Genomic DNA, 18,389 nt, shown 5'->3' with positions numbered 1-18,389 from the left:
GTGTTTAGTTGTATGTCTGGGCTCTGTAGCTTCAGTAGCTAATTTATATAACGAGGCAGAGAATTCCCCTTGCATGAGCAAGTTTTCATGAGCACAAAGAAGCAGCTACATCTAGCTAGTAAGCTGGGGATTTCTGAAACAAAATAGCTTCAATTTTGTGTGTTAATTACTCACTATTTATAAGTGTTTGCTGTGACAGATGGGAAAATGTGTCTGTGTCAACCTGGCTTTGACACATTTTGCTTTGAATGTGTTTCTGTAATTGTCTTCAGATATTATGTATTCTATTTTGATACTGTTTATGTGTATAGTTTGGTCAGAGAACAGAGTTCATTTAGGGCGTGGTGTCTTGTGTCCTTATTTTCAACAAAATACAAATTTATCACACTATAATCACCTTTCAAGAGTCATTAAGGAATTCTTCCCAAAAGAGAGGTGTAGCTGGTTGGTTTTTTCCAGAAATTCTCTTTTGCATAACTCGCAATTCTTTTGATCAGGCAAAATTATCATCTCACAGATTTTTTCCTGTCTACCGATATAACTTCTTCATCTGTCTTTTATTAAGACCTCTATAAAATGAAAGACTGGGTTCTCCACAGGCTGCAGTTGGATCTTTGCTTCCCCATGGATCTCCGTGGGCTGCAGGGGCACAGCCTGACTCACCATGGGCTGCAGCTGACAGACTCAGTCTTGACCAGAAGTGATTCATCATGGAGCCAGCTGGCACTGACTCTGTCAGACACAGGGAAAGCCTCTGGTAGTTTCTCAGAGAAACCATATCTGTTCGACCACCACCAGCTCTGGTTACCCAAACCTTGCCACATAAACCTAAATAAGAATATGTTTCTATTTTGCAAATTATATGTGGTCAAAATATGTCTTTGTGGGCATTGAGTTTGTGTTGAGTTAGTAAAATTTCCTCTTCCTTCCCTTTTAAACTGTCTTGGGCAGCAATATGTCTGAGAAACAGACACAAACAAGCTGAGAGCCCATGAGAACCTCATGAAGTTCAACAAGTCCAAATGCAAGGTCCTGCATCAGCGTTGGGGCAATCCCAGACATGCGGAGATTCTGGGACAAGAGCTCCTTGAGAGCAGCTCTGTGGAGAAGGAGTTGCTGGTTCTCATGGACAAAAAGCCAGACATGAGCCAACAGTGTGCACTCACAGCCCACTGGGCCACCTGCACCCTGGGCTGCACCAGGTGAAGCAAGGCCAGTAGGCTGAGGAAGGAGATCCTCCTCCTCTCCCCTGCCCTTGTCAGACACCACCAAGGGTGCTGTGTCCAGGTCTGGAGCCCTCAGTACAAGAAATGTGGACCTGTAGAACCAGGTCCAAAGGGCAAATATGATCTGATGGCTGGGACATCTCTTCTCTGAAGATAGCCTGAGAGAACTGGGGGATTTGAGCATGGAGAAGGCTCTGGGGAGACCTCACTGCAGCCTTCCAGTACTCAGAGCTTTTGAAAAAGAGGAGTGACTTCAACAACGTGTAATGATATGACAAGGAAAGGGAAGGCTTTGAACTGATAGGTTTAAATTAGATATTAGGAAGAAATTCTTAACTGTGAGTGTGGTGAGGTACTGGAACAGGTTACCCAGAAAGGCTGGATCTCCTGTCTCTGCAAGTGTTCAAGGAGCCCTGAGCAGAATGATCGGGTGGGATGAATCATGGCTATGACAGGTGTTAGAACTTTAAGATCACTTCCAACCCAAGCCTTTCTATTATCTTATGATAATATTTTTTAAGCCCATATTGCTCTCAAATATTTTGATTGCTGACTTGTAAAAGCTTTCTTGTAGCAACACAACACTAAATTTTTCTTCTTCACTACTTGTAAAACCCTCTTACTTTTGACAGGTCCACTCAGCCCTTTAATACTTATAGAAATCATTGTTGCTGGCTGACATATACCAACAGTTTTCCAGACTTTATTTTAAGTACATAATTCCATATTTGCCAGCATAAACCTTGCTGATATTTTTTATTAACTGCAAATATCTCTGGATGACATAAACAAAAACATTGATTACAATGACCCTTATGTCTTTCATGATAAAGTCCAGATTATTTTGATGTTTCTTAAAATGTCAGAAAAAAAACCCAGCTCAACTTTGTTTGGTTTTCTAGACCCAAAATATTTTCATGATCTTTAAAACTTTCATTATCTGAAGTCTGGGGTTTTTGTGTGCTCCACTTGCCTGATTTACCTCAATCCCTTCAATAAATCTTGTGCTCTTGCTTGAGCACCAAACTCCCATGTAAGGGTGCCCATTTGGGGCACTCTCAACTGCAGCTTTCAGTGATGTGCTAGCAATAAACCTTTTCCAGCAGAGACAGGTAACTGAGAGAGCTGCTCAGAGCTATGCATCAGCAGCCTGCCATCGATTTTTCAATTTTACACAGTATCATCTTTCTCCTTTTTTTTTTTTTTTTTTTTTTTGATCTTACATTGTGTAATTTCTTCCTCACCATTTTGGTTGCTCTCAGTTTTTTTCCCCATCTTTCCCACCCCCTATTTTTTTCTATATTACATAATTTAACATAAACTAAAGAAACACTTTTAAAGTTGAAAGTGTTGAATAACTATGTGAAAGAGAGGTACATGTAATTTCAGCTTCTTGTATCAAAGTATACATAACTGTTTTCTTTTGGCTTATTTAATAAGTTATTAGGAGATACTTCATACAGATGAATCAGTATCCAGTGTGGGTCTCAATTACCTAATTTTCTCTTTCTAAGAGCTGACCATAGCATTTAATTTATCTATAGACACTTTTCTACAGTAAATGGAGAGAGCCCAGTACCTCCAGGGGATAATTCATCTCAATAAATGTAGATGTCTAGGGCAGATAGAACAATTCTTTCACTAGTGGTGCTACCTTTGGATTTAATCACTAATCAGCTTTAAATTTTTCCCAAGAGTTCTGCTATTTTGATCTGAAAGAACAACGTCCAAATAATGTCATAATGTCACTTTCTTATTTTTTATTTCTTTGCTGACTCTAGATCTTGGTATTATACAAAGCTTATCCTAAGGGCATGTTCTATATCATAAAAATCCAGTTTCAGATTTTCAATTAAAAGATCCAGCCTACTGTTTATAGGGTATGTGTCTCCTGAGCTTTGACTTCCTTTTCTGACAGATTAGACACTTGATGAAATGTTCTTTTCAGAAGTTCATAGGTGAAATTTTTTTTCTAGAACCAGAGAAAAAGTTTCATGAAAACAACTTATATTCACATAAGCATTTTATTTTCAGTGTCTTAAAAATGGTACTAAAAAGACAATTAATGTGAAAAATGAATGCTTTATACTCTAAGAAGTGAGAGCCTTTTGAATATCAACCTCATTAAATTCTCATTATTTACAGATGAAATGGTTTGAATTATCCTTGTAAATTTTTTCCTGATTTTCTGTTTCTTCCATTATTCTTATCAGCAACATTTTTGTCAGTTTAAGTGCTTAAATTTATATTGAGTAGTTAATTATTTTGACAGCTGATAACAATATGTTAAATAGGAAGTAAGTTGAATTATTTGAATAATTACCTGAATTGCATCAGGAAAAGAATTAAACAAAACCCTTTAAAAGACGCTACATCAGTAGAATTCCAAAAAGATAAATATATTGGTTTTCAATCCAGTCACAACAGAATTACAGGCTGATCCAAAGCTACTGAAATCAATAGCAGCATTTCCACTGAGCTGGCCTTGGATCAAGCTCCTGATGCAGAAAGCAAAAAATCGAAGCTCCTTTATCTGTATTCATTGCAGATGCAAAAATAAAGAAGCTTCATCCTGTACTCAAGAGAAGACAAAGAATCTTGATCTTGAATAAACTACTGTAACTTCTGTTCACACAGCACCTTGTTCAATCCAATAATGACCTGTTAGACATTAAAAGTTTGAAAATAGAGTTCTCAAATATTTTATTTCTGAGAGTTCAGAAATAAATTTTCTTAACATACTTTTAAACCATTTTCCATTAACGACACAATGACTAGTCATTCAATTTAGACTCTACTTTATTCCTCTGCAATATATTTGTGTACTGCTAAACATCAAGGAAGCCACCAACTTCCCAAAATAAAATAAGATCATATTATGCAAATGGAAAATACAACACATCTGAGATATTAGAAAATAAATATAATACTTTTTTTTAAATCACGTGAAAAATGTAATCCATGATTGCAATATGTAAACAAAGAAACTACAGGGTCCTGAGGGTCCAGGGACAATTTAGGACAGCACAATGTCACTGGTGAAATGTTTGGACACTGAAGATAGCATTTGTGTGTCTTAGAGAAATAGGATCCTCCTTCACACTACGTTTAACTATATTAATATTTCCACAGATTCCTAAGGTTAATAGTTGAGTCTCTTGGCAATTTTAACAACAAATGTTGTCTCTCTTCCTTAGTGTTATGTACCTCATGATATATAAAGCCTAAATTCTTCATTAAGACCAAATTCTTTAAATATTTAATTTTTGGTGAGTAGTATGCCACTTCTGGTAGGTTTAATTCTAAAACTTCCCCTAGATTTTTTAAAATTAATTGTTGTTCCAATGATAAACTGTTTAAACCTCACTCTGTTGTGTACCCTGACACAAAAATCACAAGAGGATACTGGGTTGGAATGTATTAATTGTTTGAATTTTTAATTTCTTTATTTCATTCCAGCATTCATTTCATATTCCAAGCCCATAAAAACCATAATGCACAGTCATAGATAGCATTTCTTCACATGAGTCAGAGACCCTATATAGTGTTCACAAATTGGACTGCAGACTGGTAGAAGTAAACTCCCCAGTTTTCCTCTTTAGCCTGTGAAAGTGAATAAATGCTTTTTGTAGCATTTTAAGACCTGCCTAAGCCAATGAGCCTAGGCCTATTCTGCATCAAAAATTCTCCAAAGAAATTTCATCTTGATGAATATGGATTCATTCACAGCAAATCTCACTCTTCTTCCTTTCTCAGTTTAGCAAAAAGTACGAGGGTGTACTATAGATTGAAGGGAGAATTTCCAAGGCAGTAAGTGTACAGAATTGTACCATAAAAGTTCCATTGGTCTAGAGACTGATAGTTCATTATACAGCTGATTACAGAATAATACATGTGCTATCATCAATTTTTGTCTTCCAGACACTTGAGTGATGAACATTCATTGAAAATGTATGTGAAAAAATGTATGTATGTAGGTGGGAAATTAACCAAATTTTTAAAATATTGTTATGATTCTTGGTTATTCACATGCTTCTTTATAACAAAAAAATAGGTATGATTAACAGACAAAAATAAACACTTTTTTGTTTCACCACAGTAAGTATTTTTACTATTTTTCATTTCTCTGTAAACTTTTTATAATTTAAAATGCATTCTATCTATAATACTGACAACATAGCTACAAAATGCCATGCTAGCCTTGTTGTATGAGACAGGAATTTTTAATGTGCAAAACTGTACCAAGTAATGGGGTCACAATATTCTTTTTCCTTTTATGGTTGTTTTCCAAGTAAGCCCAAGGTTTTGATATTTAGTCCAGGGGTCACACGAGTACTCAGAGATGACTCAAAGTCCTTTCTGAATTTTCTATGTTGCAGTAATCCTTAGAGTCAATTACAGCTTTATGTTCTTCCATTTATAATTATTCTTTGTACATTTAATGCATATTTGTTTCAGTGGTTGCCTATTGTCAATGAAAACAGATACATAGCTCTATGGACTCTAATGCCTCAAAGAAAAATAAAAATATGGATGTAATGTGTAGTGTCCCATGCCACTTAAAAAGTAGCAAAGAGCTTTTTAAATTCTAAAATCTAAAACTGCATACATGACTTATAGAAAACATTTGGAATATATACCACTTGTCGTGTATTCATATGACATTTTCTATTAGAGATGACACTTTCATTATTTTTATTTTAGCTGAGTAGTGATCTTCAGTTCAAATACCCTGTCTCTGATCATAATGGATGGTCTTATTTTAAATGAAAATTTGCTCCTGTCATACAGAAATCTACTATTATTATATTCTATTAAAATAATGTATTAATATCAAGAATATTAAATGAAAACACAGTGAGTATGGAAACCTCTTTTTCTAATGCTAGTTTAAGAGGGTTTGTTTCAGGTATTTTGAATTGTCAATAGCTGTGCTGGAAAATAGCTGGCTGCTCAAAGCTTCCAAAGTAAAAAGATAAGAAACTATTTTATATCTATGTAAAGGTTTCACTAAGGCTTCTTTCAGTCTTTTTTTTTTTTTTTGGCTGTTGACTTCTTAGAAAGGAAAATTAGATGTTCCAAATTAACAAAGCATAGCCTCCCCAGACCTAGATCTACCTAAAACTCAGCACAGATTTACAATACAATAATTTAATAATCAATTTTCCATGTATCATATTAGACAAGCTATACTATACAAATTAATTGGTTCATATTATGGGTCTCCTACTGGAATAAAATTCTGCATAAGTCCAGCCTCCTGCTCAATCTCCTCCTCAGCTGTACTGCCAGGCTGCTACCCCATCCCTCTCAGGCCACCTCTTTCCCTGCTAAGCCACCCCAGTTCCCTCTGCTGCTCCTCACAGGCCATGTGCTCCATACCCAAATTATCTTGGCGGTCCTCTGGAGTTTATCAGTATTTTTCCTGTAAATTGTACTCAGGTTTTCTTGTAAATTGAGACCCAAACTGCACACGGCACCTAAGTGTGGGCTAAGAGGTGTCAGATATAGGGGGATGGTAATTTTCCCCAGAATATTGGCTCTACTGCAGTGAATACAGCCCCAGACACTGATGACCTCCTCTGCTGCCAGGAAACTCTGTTGGTTCATGTTCAGGTCACTTTCTTCCTGAGGGTCCCATGAGCCAGAGCTGTGCCCCAGCTGATCAGTCTCCTGCCTGCATTGTCTCGAGGGTCTCACTTCCCAGGTGCAGGACTTTGATTTGCCTATGCTAAATTTCATAAAGTTATCCTATAAGTCCATTCCTCCAGCCTTGTGAGGTGCCCTGCCCTGGTCCACTTCCCAGCCCCACCTCTAACAATTTTGTGTCACTTGCAAAATTAATTAATGCAATTTGATGATACTCCAAGTGTTAATATATTTGAATTTAATAAAAAAGAGTTTCATTCCTTGATTAAATAGGTATGTCTGTTGTAGATAGACAAAATAGACAATATTTATTCCTTTTTTCAGTCTATATAAGCAAACCATATTGTGGATGCATTAGTCCATCCTGAGAGTGTTCCATAAGCTATTCTGTTCATGATGCTTCTTAAAATACTGTTGTGGGACTACAAAAGCTAGAAATGTAATTTGGTTTTCTGACATTTCTACACAGAGTGGAGACACTGGTTGTTAAACTAAAATCCTGTAGAAAAGTTTTCTTTTGATTAAAAACAGACGAGGAAAAAGAAAACCTGATAATACTTTTATTTAAGAACTATATTATTAAGCAGAATCCAATGATTCCAGGAGACATTGCTCATACAGGAATCTGCTCCAAAATGAAAGACCATGTGAGCCTGTGAAGAGCTCTATTTTTTTTCTGTTTTTAAAGCAAAATTATTTTATGCTGATTTCCAAATATTGGCAAAATAGCAGACTTGAAAATTGAGAAAACTGAATATAAAAATTTTCAGATCAGTGTTTAGACTTAATATCTATGCAGTCCCTAATGAATTGTGCAAGGAAAATGAGCTGATTAAATATAATTTCAATTAATGTAAATTAGAAGTTACTCTACAGAAATCTAGTTATGGCAATGTTCAGAAAATAAATGTTCATGAGTCTAATTTCTCACAGACATAAATTATTGCATCTAAATGGTTATGCTCAGAATTCAATGTAAAACAGAACTGTACCTAAAAATTTTCAGCAGTAATAGCAAACAGAAAAGCTCCTTGAAATTATTAAATTTTATAAATATTTCATATGTATCAAACCTATCATGTTGATTTCAAGTGAAAGAGAGAAGTGCAACAAATTATCTCAAAACAAGATCATAACAAGTGACAAACTGGCAGATCTTGATATCAAGTTACATAACAGAAGAGTACAAAAATCCAATGATACAGCCACTGCTATACAGAAAATATTTATTGTCTCTGAATATACCTATATGAAAACCCATTATCTACACATTTCCTGCAGAATTAAGAAATTGAGGGAAGTAAAAAAACTACAGGTAAATGATTTGTCCTTGAGCAGTGAATCAGAAAATTCCAGGATTACTGAGGTAAGTTTAAAAAGTAACCTAATGAAACTTCTCCATTTTTTTTAAAGAAAAGAAATAGAATTTGGGGTTTCTTTTCTGTAGGCAATCTCTGGTAACACAGTAAATTTGTTAAATTTACCTTGTTTTAAACAAGAGTGAGAGGAGGGAGAAACTGGTGACATTAGTTTATATTTTTAAAAAGGAAATTTTCCATGCTCCATAATAGTCAGGAAATAAAAAAGCATTCACTATATGCCATATTTTTCATTCTCTTGTCTTAGCTTGGGCTCATTTTTTATCATTAATGAAAGAAAACAAGCATAAGTGTAGACCATCATCTCTCCTGAATTAGCAAACACACCAGATCGAAGAATCTGGTATCCTTAAAAAAGACTTCTGGCTGAGACACCAAATAAAATCAAACAAATTTTAAATTTAGTTGTCTTCATTCTTTCCCAATTCTTAAAACCCACTTAACTTTAGAGATTTATATTATCCTAGTCATTCTAACAATGTCTCCATTTTCTCACTGAGAAGCAAAACCCTTTTTTTCTTCCTTTTTCCTAATAAACTTCATCCAATGTTGCAGTAAAATTCCAGTTGGGTAGAGGCCAACAGCCTGGTTTGGATGTCTTAAAAGTATCTTTTTTTTTTGTTTGGTGTTTCTGTAATCCTTGTACCATAACTCAATTTGAATTATCAAAGAAGTATGTGTGATTAATTAAACATGTTTGTTTTTCTGGCATATATTCAGCTTTATCCTAAATCAGGATCTGCTGACATTTCATATATTGCGCCATATCCATCAACCTGCAGATAGTTTTAAGCTTGAATACTTTGAATTAATTTTTTACTTTGGCTGCTAATTGGAGTCCTTTTCTGTTGAGAAGTCTATTTCTCACATACATGGTCAGGGAAAAGGAAACTTTCCTGGAGCCTCACTAGTGACAAAAGTTTTTGGGATGCAAGTACTCGGATTTCAAAGCTATGTAGAAAGGCTGAATATCTTATGAAAGGATGGAAAGGACTCATGCTGAGGTTTAATGTTTAGCAATAAATCCTAGAGGCAATGCCAAACCTGAGTTACAGGTGAACAGGATGATATGGACTAATATTAATAACAATAGAATTACATTACTCCTGTCATTTTAGCTACAGTTAGTTCTTTGTCTCTCTCATTCTAAATTTTGGCCTTCCACATTAACAATTTTATAGCTGAAATGTACGGTGCTAGATAATTCTCTAAAGCAAGAGGTAAACGTCGCTTTGTTATGCCTACAGATGGTTTCATTTCAAATTTAATGTAACACTAAAATAAGCAAAGAATCAATAGAGAGGGGCAAAGCTTTGTTTTATCCTAAGTTGGGATAATGTTTTTTTTTAATTAAGTGCGTTTCATTCTTAATCTTTTACACTTAGCTACTTTGTAGTTTTTCAATATATAACTCTTTGGGGAAAAGGAATATCTTGAATTTAAGAAACAGACAGGATACTGAATTTTGTTACCCTTGATGGAAAAAGTACTCTTTGAATTTTGAGTACAAAAGGAAATGTCAGCTAATTCAACCTAAAACAAATTGCCTCTAGCATCAGCCTGGAGAAAATTATAGCAGTATTGTGGTCAGTACAAATAAATATAATATTCCCTAAGCTCCTCTGCTACACGTTACTGATTTACAACATCAGACACTTTCTGAGGTTGATAATGAACTATATTAGAAGTGGGTAGGAACTGAGAGTAACTCTGCAAAGTTTCTTCCACAATATTTTCTGTAGAAATTCTCTTGAGGAAAGGAAATTAAATCACCCAGAAAGTAAACCCTGGGTAATGTACAATAATAAATTATGGCACCATTTGGCAAGTATGTGAAGTACCAAACTTCCGGTTTCTTCACTGTATGAGTTTGACAATACATGCAGTCATTCTGTATTTTTCCCAACAGAGATAAACTAGTTGAACTAACTCCAGTCAGAGTAGTTCCTTCACCAAAAATTTTGCATTATGGGAAGAGCATTAACCATTGCAGCTCATGAAATGAAGGGAAATTCTCTTTGTTTAGAGAACTCTCAACTTGCTCACAGTCCTTTTAATCACATTTCAAGTGAAAGTTTACATTCTTTACTGCAATGCAGTGTAGAGGTAGATAGCACTGTCACTGAAAATGTGCCAGCCTGAGTGTTGCAGCAGTTCAGTTGCTGTATTCTCCACAGCACTTCATGGACCATTCTGAAAAGCAAAATGACTCATTCAAAGCCTTGCCCCAGTTGTACCATTCCTGACACTTAGAGTCAGTCATTCTGGATCAAGCCAGAATTTCTCCTCCAGACCTCTGCATTCAGGAGAGACACTTTCTGTCCAGATTTACACAGGTTCTGGAGTGTTCTGAAAATCCACTCTTTGTTATTTCCCAGTATGTTAATTAATAGTCAGAACATGCAAGAATGAGAAATAATCTCATGTATATATGCCACACAGGATTAAAAAAAAAAAAAAAAGGAATAATAGAAAAAGCACACCTCTAAAAACATATAAACTCCACAGATGACTGTCAGCTGTCTTTTGGAATTCTCATTTGGAATTCTTCATATCTATATCTTATGTTTTATCACTCAGAACCTTTTTCCAGTTCATGAAGTGCTGACACATAATTCATCTGCTATGTATATTAACCTTTCATAACAAAATTACCTAAGTAAACGACAAAATGGAGTGAAGCACTGAGACCTTATCTTAATGGAATGGAGATTACTTGGAGTATTCTCTTTACCTTGCTTATCCTGTTTCCTCATCAGAACACATTAACTTAAATCATCAATAGATAAGATCCTAGATTCTTTTCATTTAATCAAAAAGACGTTTCAGTGTTAGGCGAGAAAGAACAGCATTTATTGAGCACATTATCAATACAAGCATTTCTTGGCTATAGTCCAGCTCAACAGGTCTTGGTTGTCTCAACAGATGACATAATCAAATCAAAGCAGAATTAAGTATTCAAAACTTTGGGTTTTATAATGCCTTGTAACTTCATAGTCCTATTGTTTCTTCAATAATATTGTCCCATTTGTTTTTGTGACCTGACCAATCCTCTTATTTCACAGCAATGATCTAAATTTCAAGTATACTTGAGTTATTGTGAGAGTTCAGCCCACTCCTCAGATTCAAGTCTGCATTGCCACTTTCTTTTCATGATCTGCTACTGCTTTTGGAGTTATGTGTATACAGTACACAGTGCAGTGTGCTTCTACCTTCAAAGCCAGGAGCAGCTTCTCAGACTATACCTGTATTTCAAAGAGATCATCAGGAAATTGTTAAGGCAAGTCTGGACAGGAATGAAAAATCTGGGCTCTTACACTCTTTCTCCCTTTTCATGTGTCTTTCTCCATTCATTTATGACAATTGAAGAGAGTTTGTTTTTTGCTGCAGAAATTATTAAAATTGTTAGAATGTTTTGCAACATTAAAAAACTGGTTGCTACACTACTTTGCTTTATAAAGAAGGTGCTGCTGACTCAGTCACAGCATGTATTAAGTTCAGATTAACCAAAAATAGACACTTTTTCATGTTGAATGCTGAAATGGTGCATCATCAGGTATCAGCAACTGGCAAACAGGTATGGGATTTTCTATTTTTTTTTTTTGCTTAGAAATGTAAGTTGAGGTGTTTGATGTTCCTAATTCATACACACAAAAAATAAAAAAGGAAAAAAAATTGCTTTCAAAGAGACACTGAATCATATCTATGGTATTATACAATGGTAGAGAATAAAAACAACAAGCTCACTTAGCAGCAGGGGTAGTACTTTTACCAAGTAAAAGTCATGTTGTTTAGTATTTTCCTGGAAGATACTAAAGTACATTATTGTGTAAAAGTGTGTGTAAAGTGTAAATAAAATAGAAGAATCAGAATAGAAAATTCGTATGGAAAGTTATACTTTCTTGGTCTCTAAAAAATGTCGTTTTGTAGGCCTAACTTTCACATTAAAATATGGCTTCATCATGGAGGATTGGATTTTAACATCCTTTTCCTGCCTATATTACCGAATAGTATATTCAGGAAGGAATAATATAAGCTAATTGTAGTCCTGGAGGATTCAGAATGGTAGTAATCAGCTCTAGTAGTGGTATCAATGATTTGAAAAGAGATTGAACAATTAATTCTACCTCTTTATCTGAGCTAGATTAAAATACTGGTCCCATTTCCAGTGTACTGATTCAAGTCAGGCTTTATAAAGCCTTAAAAGGAAAGGCTTTATAAAGAACATGTTATCCTGACTATCACCTCAGCTAACTCATATTTGTTGAAGGATAAACTTGTTCTGAATACAGAGCAGAAATTTTGGTAAGTGCTGTCAATATCCTGTTAGATTCACAGGTTAGTGAAAGTGAAAATGTGTTGTCATCTTCAATAATTCAACAGGCCACATCTTGATATAAGTATTCGTAGCCATAAACATATTTTAAAATTCATAGGAAAATCTGGATGAGTTTAAGACTTTATCATAGGATGGCTGTGACTTCTCAAAAAAACATATATAGGCAGAGGAATACCAAACATCTGATGAAAGCACATGCTGGTGCAGACTGTGAAACGCTGTTCATAGGAAAGTGTTCTACTGCTGGCATCTAATTTCCATCCTATCAAATGGTGCATGTAGATCTAATAATTTTCTTTAGTGGATCTCGGTAAAGTAGAAACAAACTACTTAACATTACAGTGTGAAAAAAACAGCATTTGGTTTGGTTAGCAGAGGAGTCTTCCTGTGGCATTCGACTAATCCAAGAATAACCTCATAAGAGAGGAATTGTCATTGTTGATTGAAGAATTACTGTTACCAGTAAGTAAAATGCAGTTTCCATGTCAATCAAGCTCTGGTTTAGATTTCATTTTCATCCACTTTAAATATGAAGAGGGCTCATTGCATATGGCTCCTATACTGAAATTTCATCCCAGTATCAATACCTCACAGACCCTGACAGCTTTGTAGATCCTCAACATGTGGAGTTGTCCCATGCATAGACAACTACAGGCCACACAAGAAGTCATTTGCAATCCATCCATTTTAAAAGCTATTCTAAGCTCAAAAATATTAGCTCCAAATTTTTTTGGACTTGCAGTTCAGTCCTTTTTTTATCCAATACCTAATTTAAGCTAGTTTTAAAAACTATTGCATATAAATTTTTGCAGAAAGTGAAAAGGCAAATATTTACATGAAGGCTAGGTATTGAAATACAAAATCAAACCAACCGGGGAAATCATATTCTGCTATTTGGTTCAGATGGTTTTTGATTATACTTGCTTTTAAAATTACAAAAATAATTCATTGGTATTTGAAAAAATGCTTCCATAAAAATAGCAAACCAAACCAAACCAAAACCCTGTGACACAGAAAATGGAACAAATGGACATCCTCTTTTCAAGAGTTACAAAATTATTTCAATTTTTTATGGTTTAGAGTAAATCTGATATTTTTTTTTTGCTTAAATATGTTTTAGTCTTGATTCTCAAAAATTTATACTGCTCTTCTGTCCCTCTCCCAACAGAGAGCTGTTGCAATAGATGAAACTAGCATAGACATAGTGGAAAATTCTTTTTATTATTTAAATTTATTGGAAAAACACGTCTCTGGTTCAGATACAGATGAGAAAGATTATTATTATTAAAAGGAGCAGAGGGAGGAAAAGTTTCCTGTATGCTTTCAGTTGAAAATTTGAGAGCATTATGACTATGGTCATTTTCATTCTTCGAAGAGTGGGTGTCTAGAGCCTGAGCCAAAACTACAAATTAGATTTTGATCATAAAAGGGCAAGGGTGAACCAGACATAGAAAAATTATACTGTTTGCATCAGTTATTTAAATGAAAGCAGAAATTCACTAAGTAAAAACCACTAAGCTCCAGCATAAGGCTTGATCTTTTCCTTGGAATAAGTCTTTATTGCTGTTGCTAGAGCAGAGATGACTTTTCAAAGACATTAGGGAGCTAATAGAAAAATCTTTTAATTTTTTTTTCTCCTGCAATACTGTGTATACCTCCTTTGGATTTTTAGAAGACTCCAGACAATCAGTTTCCCTAGTGAGGACCTGAAGTCTGGATCCCTGTCATTTTCTACACCTGCTGAAAGAATGAGAAATCAGAGCATTCTAATATACTTTTCTTAAAGATATGAAGAGCAGTTTTTCTGGATCAATGAGGTTCTTTGCCTTCTAAGTAAAGTCAGACTTTGAGGCAATGAAGAGGCAGATAGGAGCAAGGGAACTCTTCCTTCATGACTGCCATCAGGAGCACAGAAATGTCTATACCTAGGAAACCAAGGAAATTATTTGGATGAAAGGACAGGGGAGAGGTTAGAGCAGAAAGAGCCTGAAGACCTCCTAATTTCTTTCCATGTTTTATATGAATAATTTTATTAATCCTTTCTCTCATTTTCCTTAAAAAAACCACATTTTTCCTGCATTTTCTCAGTCTCTCCCTGCTGCAGCTGCAATTCTTCACACCATCACCAAACCTCTCCATGTAATCCACTCAACTTGCAACAACACCATGTGTGCTTTGACCCTTGCCCCACATTTCTCCCAAAACAGTATCTCTGTTTCCCAGCTCTTGAAACCCTTTAAAGGCTCATGGGAAAAGGCCTCATGGAAAAATCATAAGTTATCCTTACAGTATTTCTAGATTCTTTGGATAGCCTGTGAAAATAATTCACGAAGCTGCATAAGACCTAAGATATGACAGAACATTAATACATAAACCACACAGAATTATAGAGGGAGTAAACAATAAATGGCACAAACAGGAGCATACAAATATATTAGGTAATTAGTGTGATGAGCAAGTGTTACACAAACTGAAAATAACAACTAAATATTTCATTATAGTATCTGTGTACGCACAAATTTCCCTTATACTTTTTACATATGAGAAGGAGAATATTATGATTTTTGTACTTTCTATTCTTTCTTCCTTTGATTCTTTTTATTCTTCCTTTCTTCCTTATTTTCTTTCTAGAGACTTCTTAAACTAGCAAAATTTTATGACTGCACCTGAATTTTGCACAGTATCATAAATCAATATGATAAATCAATTTCTGTGTTCTCTCCATCATAGATAGCAGGAGGGTTCATTGCATTTAAAACTTGCTGCAGTGATTATTATGGCAAAAGAAAAAAAAAGAAAGAGGAAAATATTACATTTGTGACTAAAGTAAGTATAACAATGGATATCTCATAATTTACTTAATTACTTTTCAATACCTTTTAAAATATAATCTGATATATATATCTTTGTGATTTTTCACTGAGATCTCAATGCATGAGAATAGTTGGAGAGATAACAGTCATTTCAGTGTCTGAAGAAGCTGTGGGACTAATTCAACCCAGCAAAATAATCTTAGCCAAGTATATCTGACACCTGGGAGTGAAAAAGGAAGCAAATATGATAGTGACAGAATTCACTGCAGGAAGCAACAGTAACAGTGATTCTGTCTCAAGCCAGAGGTGTTTTACTGTAATTGCTGCTAGATGATCTAACATATACTCTTTTTCTGTAATACAGCCTTGGATAAAACCTGGCTACCAGCTGACTGGCTTCAACACCTGAATGCCAAAAAGTGCAATTTTAGAAGTGACATTGCTGATCTATTTGCAGAACACATCACCTGCCATTTGCAGCATTGCTTGGGAGGGGGATCCATTAGAAAAAGAAGCTTCAGAAGAGAAATGGGGAGCTTTTCTTTTTTCTTGCTGGCCTCTTTTCATCTTCTCTTCTTATGTTTCAATAGGTAATTTTTTTCCACTTCTTCCAGGCTTTATGCTGTGGTAGTGGTGCTGAATGCTGATGAGGCTCTGCTTAATGCAACTTCAGGCAATGTAGCCTAAGCTTTCTATAGTCAGAGAGCCTTTAAAGAACCTTCAATTAGCAAGCATCTAGACAGAAAGATAATAGAATAAAATACTTAATAAGCCCTTAAAAAGAGACCCAATGACGATACCAAGGCAAAAATGTGAACACGTATTATCATTCAAACACTTGAGACATATGTACAGTCTGAAAAATATATCTAAGGTTAATGTTTATCTTACTTCTTTTGCAAAAATTTGCTTCAATATCTCTAGTATTCCTGGTTTTGTCTTTAAACAATTGTGCTGCATCTCTCCTGTGTGTAGCTGGAACCTGTACAGTAAGTCTGTATATTTTAGAGTTGAGAATTCAGATTAAATTCCTAATTATCTAGCAGACCCAAAATAATTTGTGTATTCCAGTGCTGTGTAGCTTTCAAAACAATTATATCACCATGCAGACTTTGATTAGCACAAATGATATTTCAATTATAGATGGGTAATGCCTGCTGAAATAAAACTCTTAGTTTTTTGAAAATCATTTATTAAATATAGATCATAGTGGCAGGAACATAATTTTGGAGCTTTCCTTCTTTCTTTCTTTCTTTCTTTCTTTCTTTCTTTCTTTCTTTCTTTCTTTCTTTCTTTCTTTCTTTCTTTCTTTCTTTCTTTCTTTCTTTCTCTCTTTCTCTCTTTCTCTCTTTCTCTCTTTCTCTCTTTCTTTCTCTCTTTCTTTCTCTCTTTCTTTCTCTCTTTCCTTTCTTTCTCAGTTATAAATATAGAGTACCGCAGGCAGTATACAGATATATATATATTTCAAAATACAGAATTGATTCTTTACAGTATAAATAAAATTGAAACAAAGTGTTAATCATCTTTGAAAGCTTTCAAATTGAATGCTCCAAAGCATCCACATATTTTCACATTTGAATACAAATACATAGCTCAATTTTGAAGTTGAAATTAAAGTGTCTCGAGAATGAAATATATCTCTTCATAAGTAAACAGGTCCATTAGGACAACTGTTAATTATCCAATATATAGATAAACTTTAATTTACATAAGAGAAAATGAAGACACCAGAAGGGGACATACTAGGTATTATGTACACCACTTTCAGAAATAAATGATGACTAAAATAGAGCTGTTCAAGTAGTATTTTCAAATAAACGAGAACTATACTCTTTCAGCTCTATTCAGATGCAGATTTCCCCTCAAAATGAAAAAAATACTCCTTCAGTGTTATGCTTAAATTCAGTTTTCCAGTATTTGAATTGCAGATTTTTTTTACCTCCAGTGGCCTCCAAGTAATTGTAGACCTACATGAAGACATCACAGATGATGCCATTACAGCAGGTGACTCTGCTTTTGATTGAATAGGTCAAAGCCATGCATTTCTTGCAGTGACTGCAATCAAGTTTCATCCCCATTTGTTTTAGTATGAAGTGATACAGATGAGGAATAATGCAGTGTTCAGGGCTCTCTGCCTCAGCCACACTTTTTCTCTCTGACAGTCAAAATAGTGATGGGATTCAGGAAATTTTTTCAAACTTATCTGCGATTACAAAACTAATTTCAATTGGATTAAAGGAAGACTTAAAATTAAATTTCAAGGGAAATTTATTTTTTCACTGCTGATGGTGTGAAGACTTGTATATATGTTTATCTTTACATACGCAAGTTAAGAAGCTGTAGACAACAGAATAATTTACAAAAATTGTATTTAAACACATGCACCACAGTTGTCAGGACAGAAACCTCTGTAAAACTGTGCCAGAGTCACTCGTTACATAGTTATTACTTCAGGGGAAAAAAAGACATTCTATTCAACTGAATAGATTATTTATGAAAAATGAGATGATCGATAGCTGAGTATTCTGCCTAAATCTATTCCACGGAATAAATCTTGCCTAACTTGTTAATGTGGTGACAGCTATGAATCTCATTATTTTAAGTTCTGACTGCTGGACACAAGTTTTATTGCAATGACTGCCATGAGAAATATTTTTACTTAAAAAACAGAGTACTAAAATCACAAACCCCTACCTTGAGGCGAGCTTGCAGCAGTTCTGTCTGTTCTTGGTAGAGTTGCTCTCAGCAGCTACTGTGTGTTTAGAGCACCTCTTTGTGGTATGTTAGTGAGATGTTATGTATGAAAAGAAAATTAATAGGAAAATGTTTTTCATACAGTGGACAGAAATACATTTAAAAAAAAGAAAGAAAAATAGCTGGAAAAAATGTTAGTGTTAATTGTTAAATAAGTCGTGGAGAGTAGTAATCTGCATCCTTCTTGTGTTCTTTTTCTGTAGTTTCTATTGTTCTATACAGTACATCC

General features: G+C 34.7%; 1 long non-coding RNA gene across 2 annotated transcripts; it reads right to left on the bottom strand.

Moving 5' to 3' along the window:
• Positions 1 to 3,347: 3,347 nt before the first annotated feature.
• On the bottom strand, positions 3,348 to 18,256 carry LOC148223339 (uncharacterized). 2 transcript variants are annotated; one of them, XR_015804536.1, is made up of 3 exons: positions 18,101 to 18,254; positions 15,874 to 16,141; positions 3,348 to 11,499 (listed from the first exon to the last, which is right to left on the bottom strand). It is a non-coding gene; the product is annotated as an uncharacterized LOC148223339 (long non-coding RNA). The 2 variants fall into 2 exon arrangements; XR_015804535.1 differs by having other exon boundaries at positions 3,359 to 14,518; positions 18,101 to 18,256.
• Between the last annotated feature and the right edge of the window lie 133 nt (positions 18,257 to 18,389).

Source organism: Sturnus vulgaris, chromosome 6, assembly GCF_052056855.1.
Source record: "Sturnus vulgaris isolate bStuVul1 chromosome 6, bStuVul1.hap1, whole genome shotgun sequence".
NCBI classification, from domain to species: Eukaryota; Metazoa; Chordata; class Aves; order Passeriformes; family Sturnidae; genus Sturnus; species Sturnus vulgaris.
Note: the sequence above shows the minus strand (reverse complement) of the source record. Positions and strands in the feature narration are given on the sequence as shown.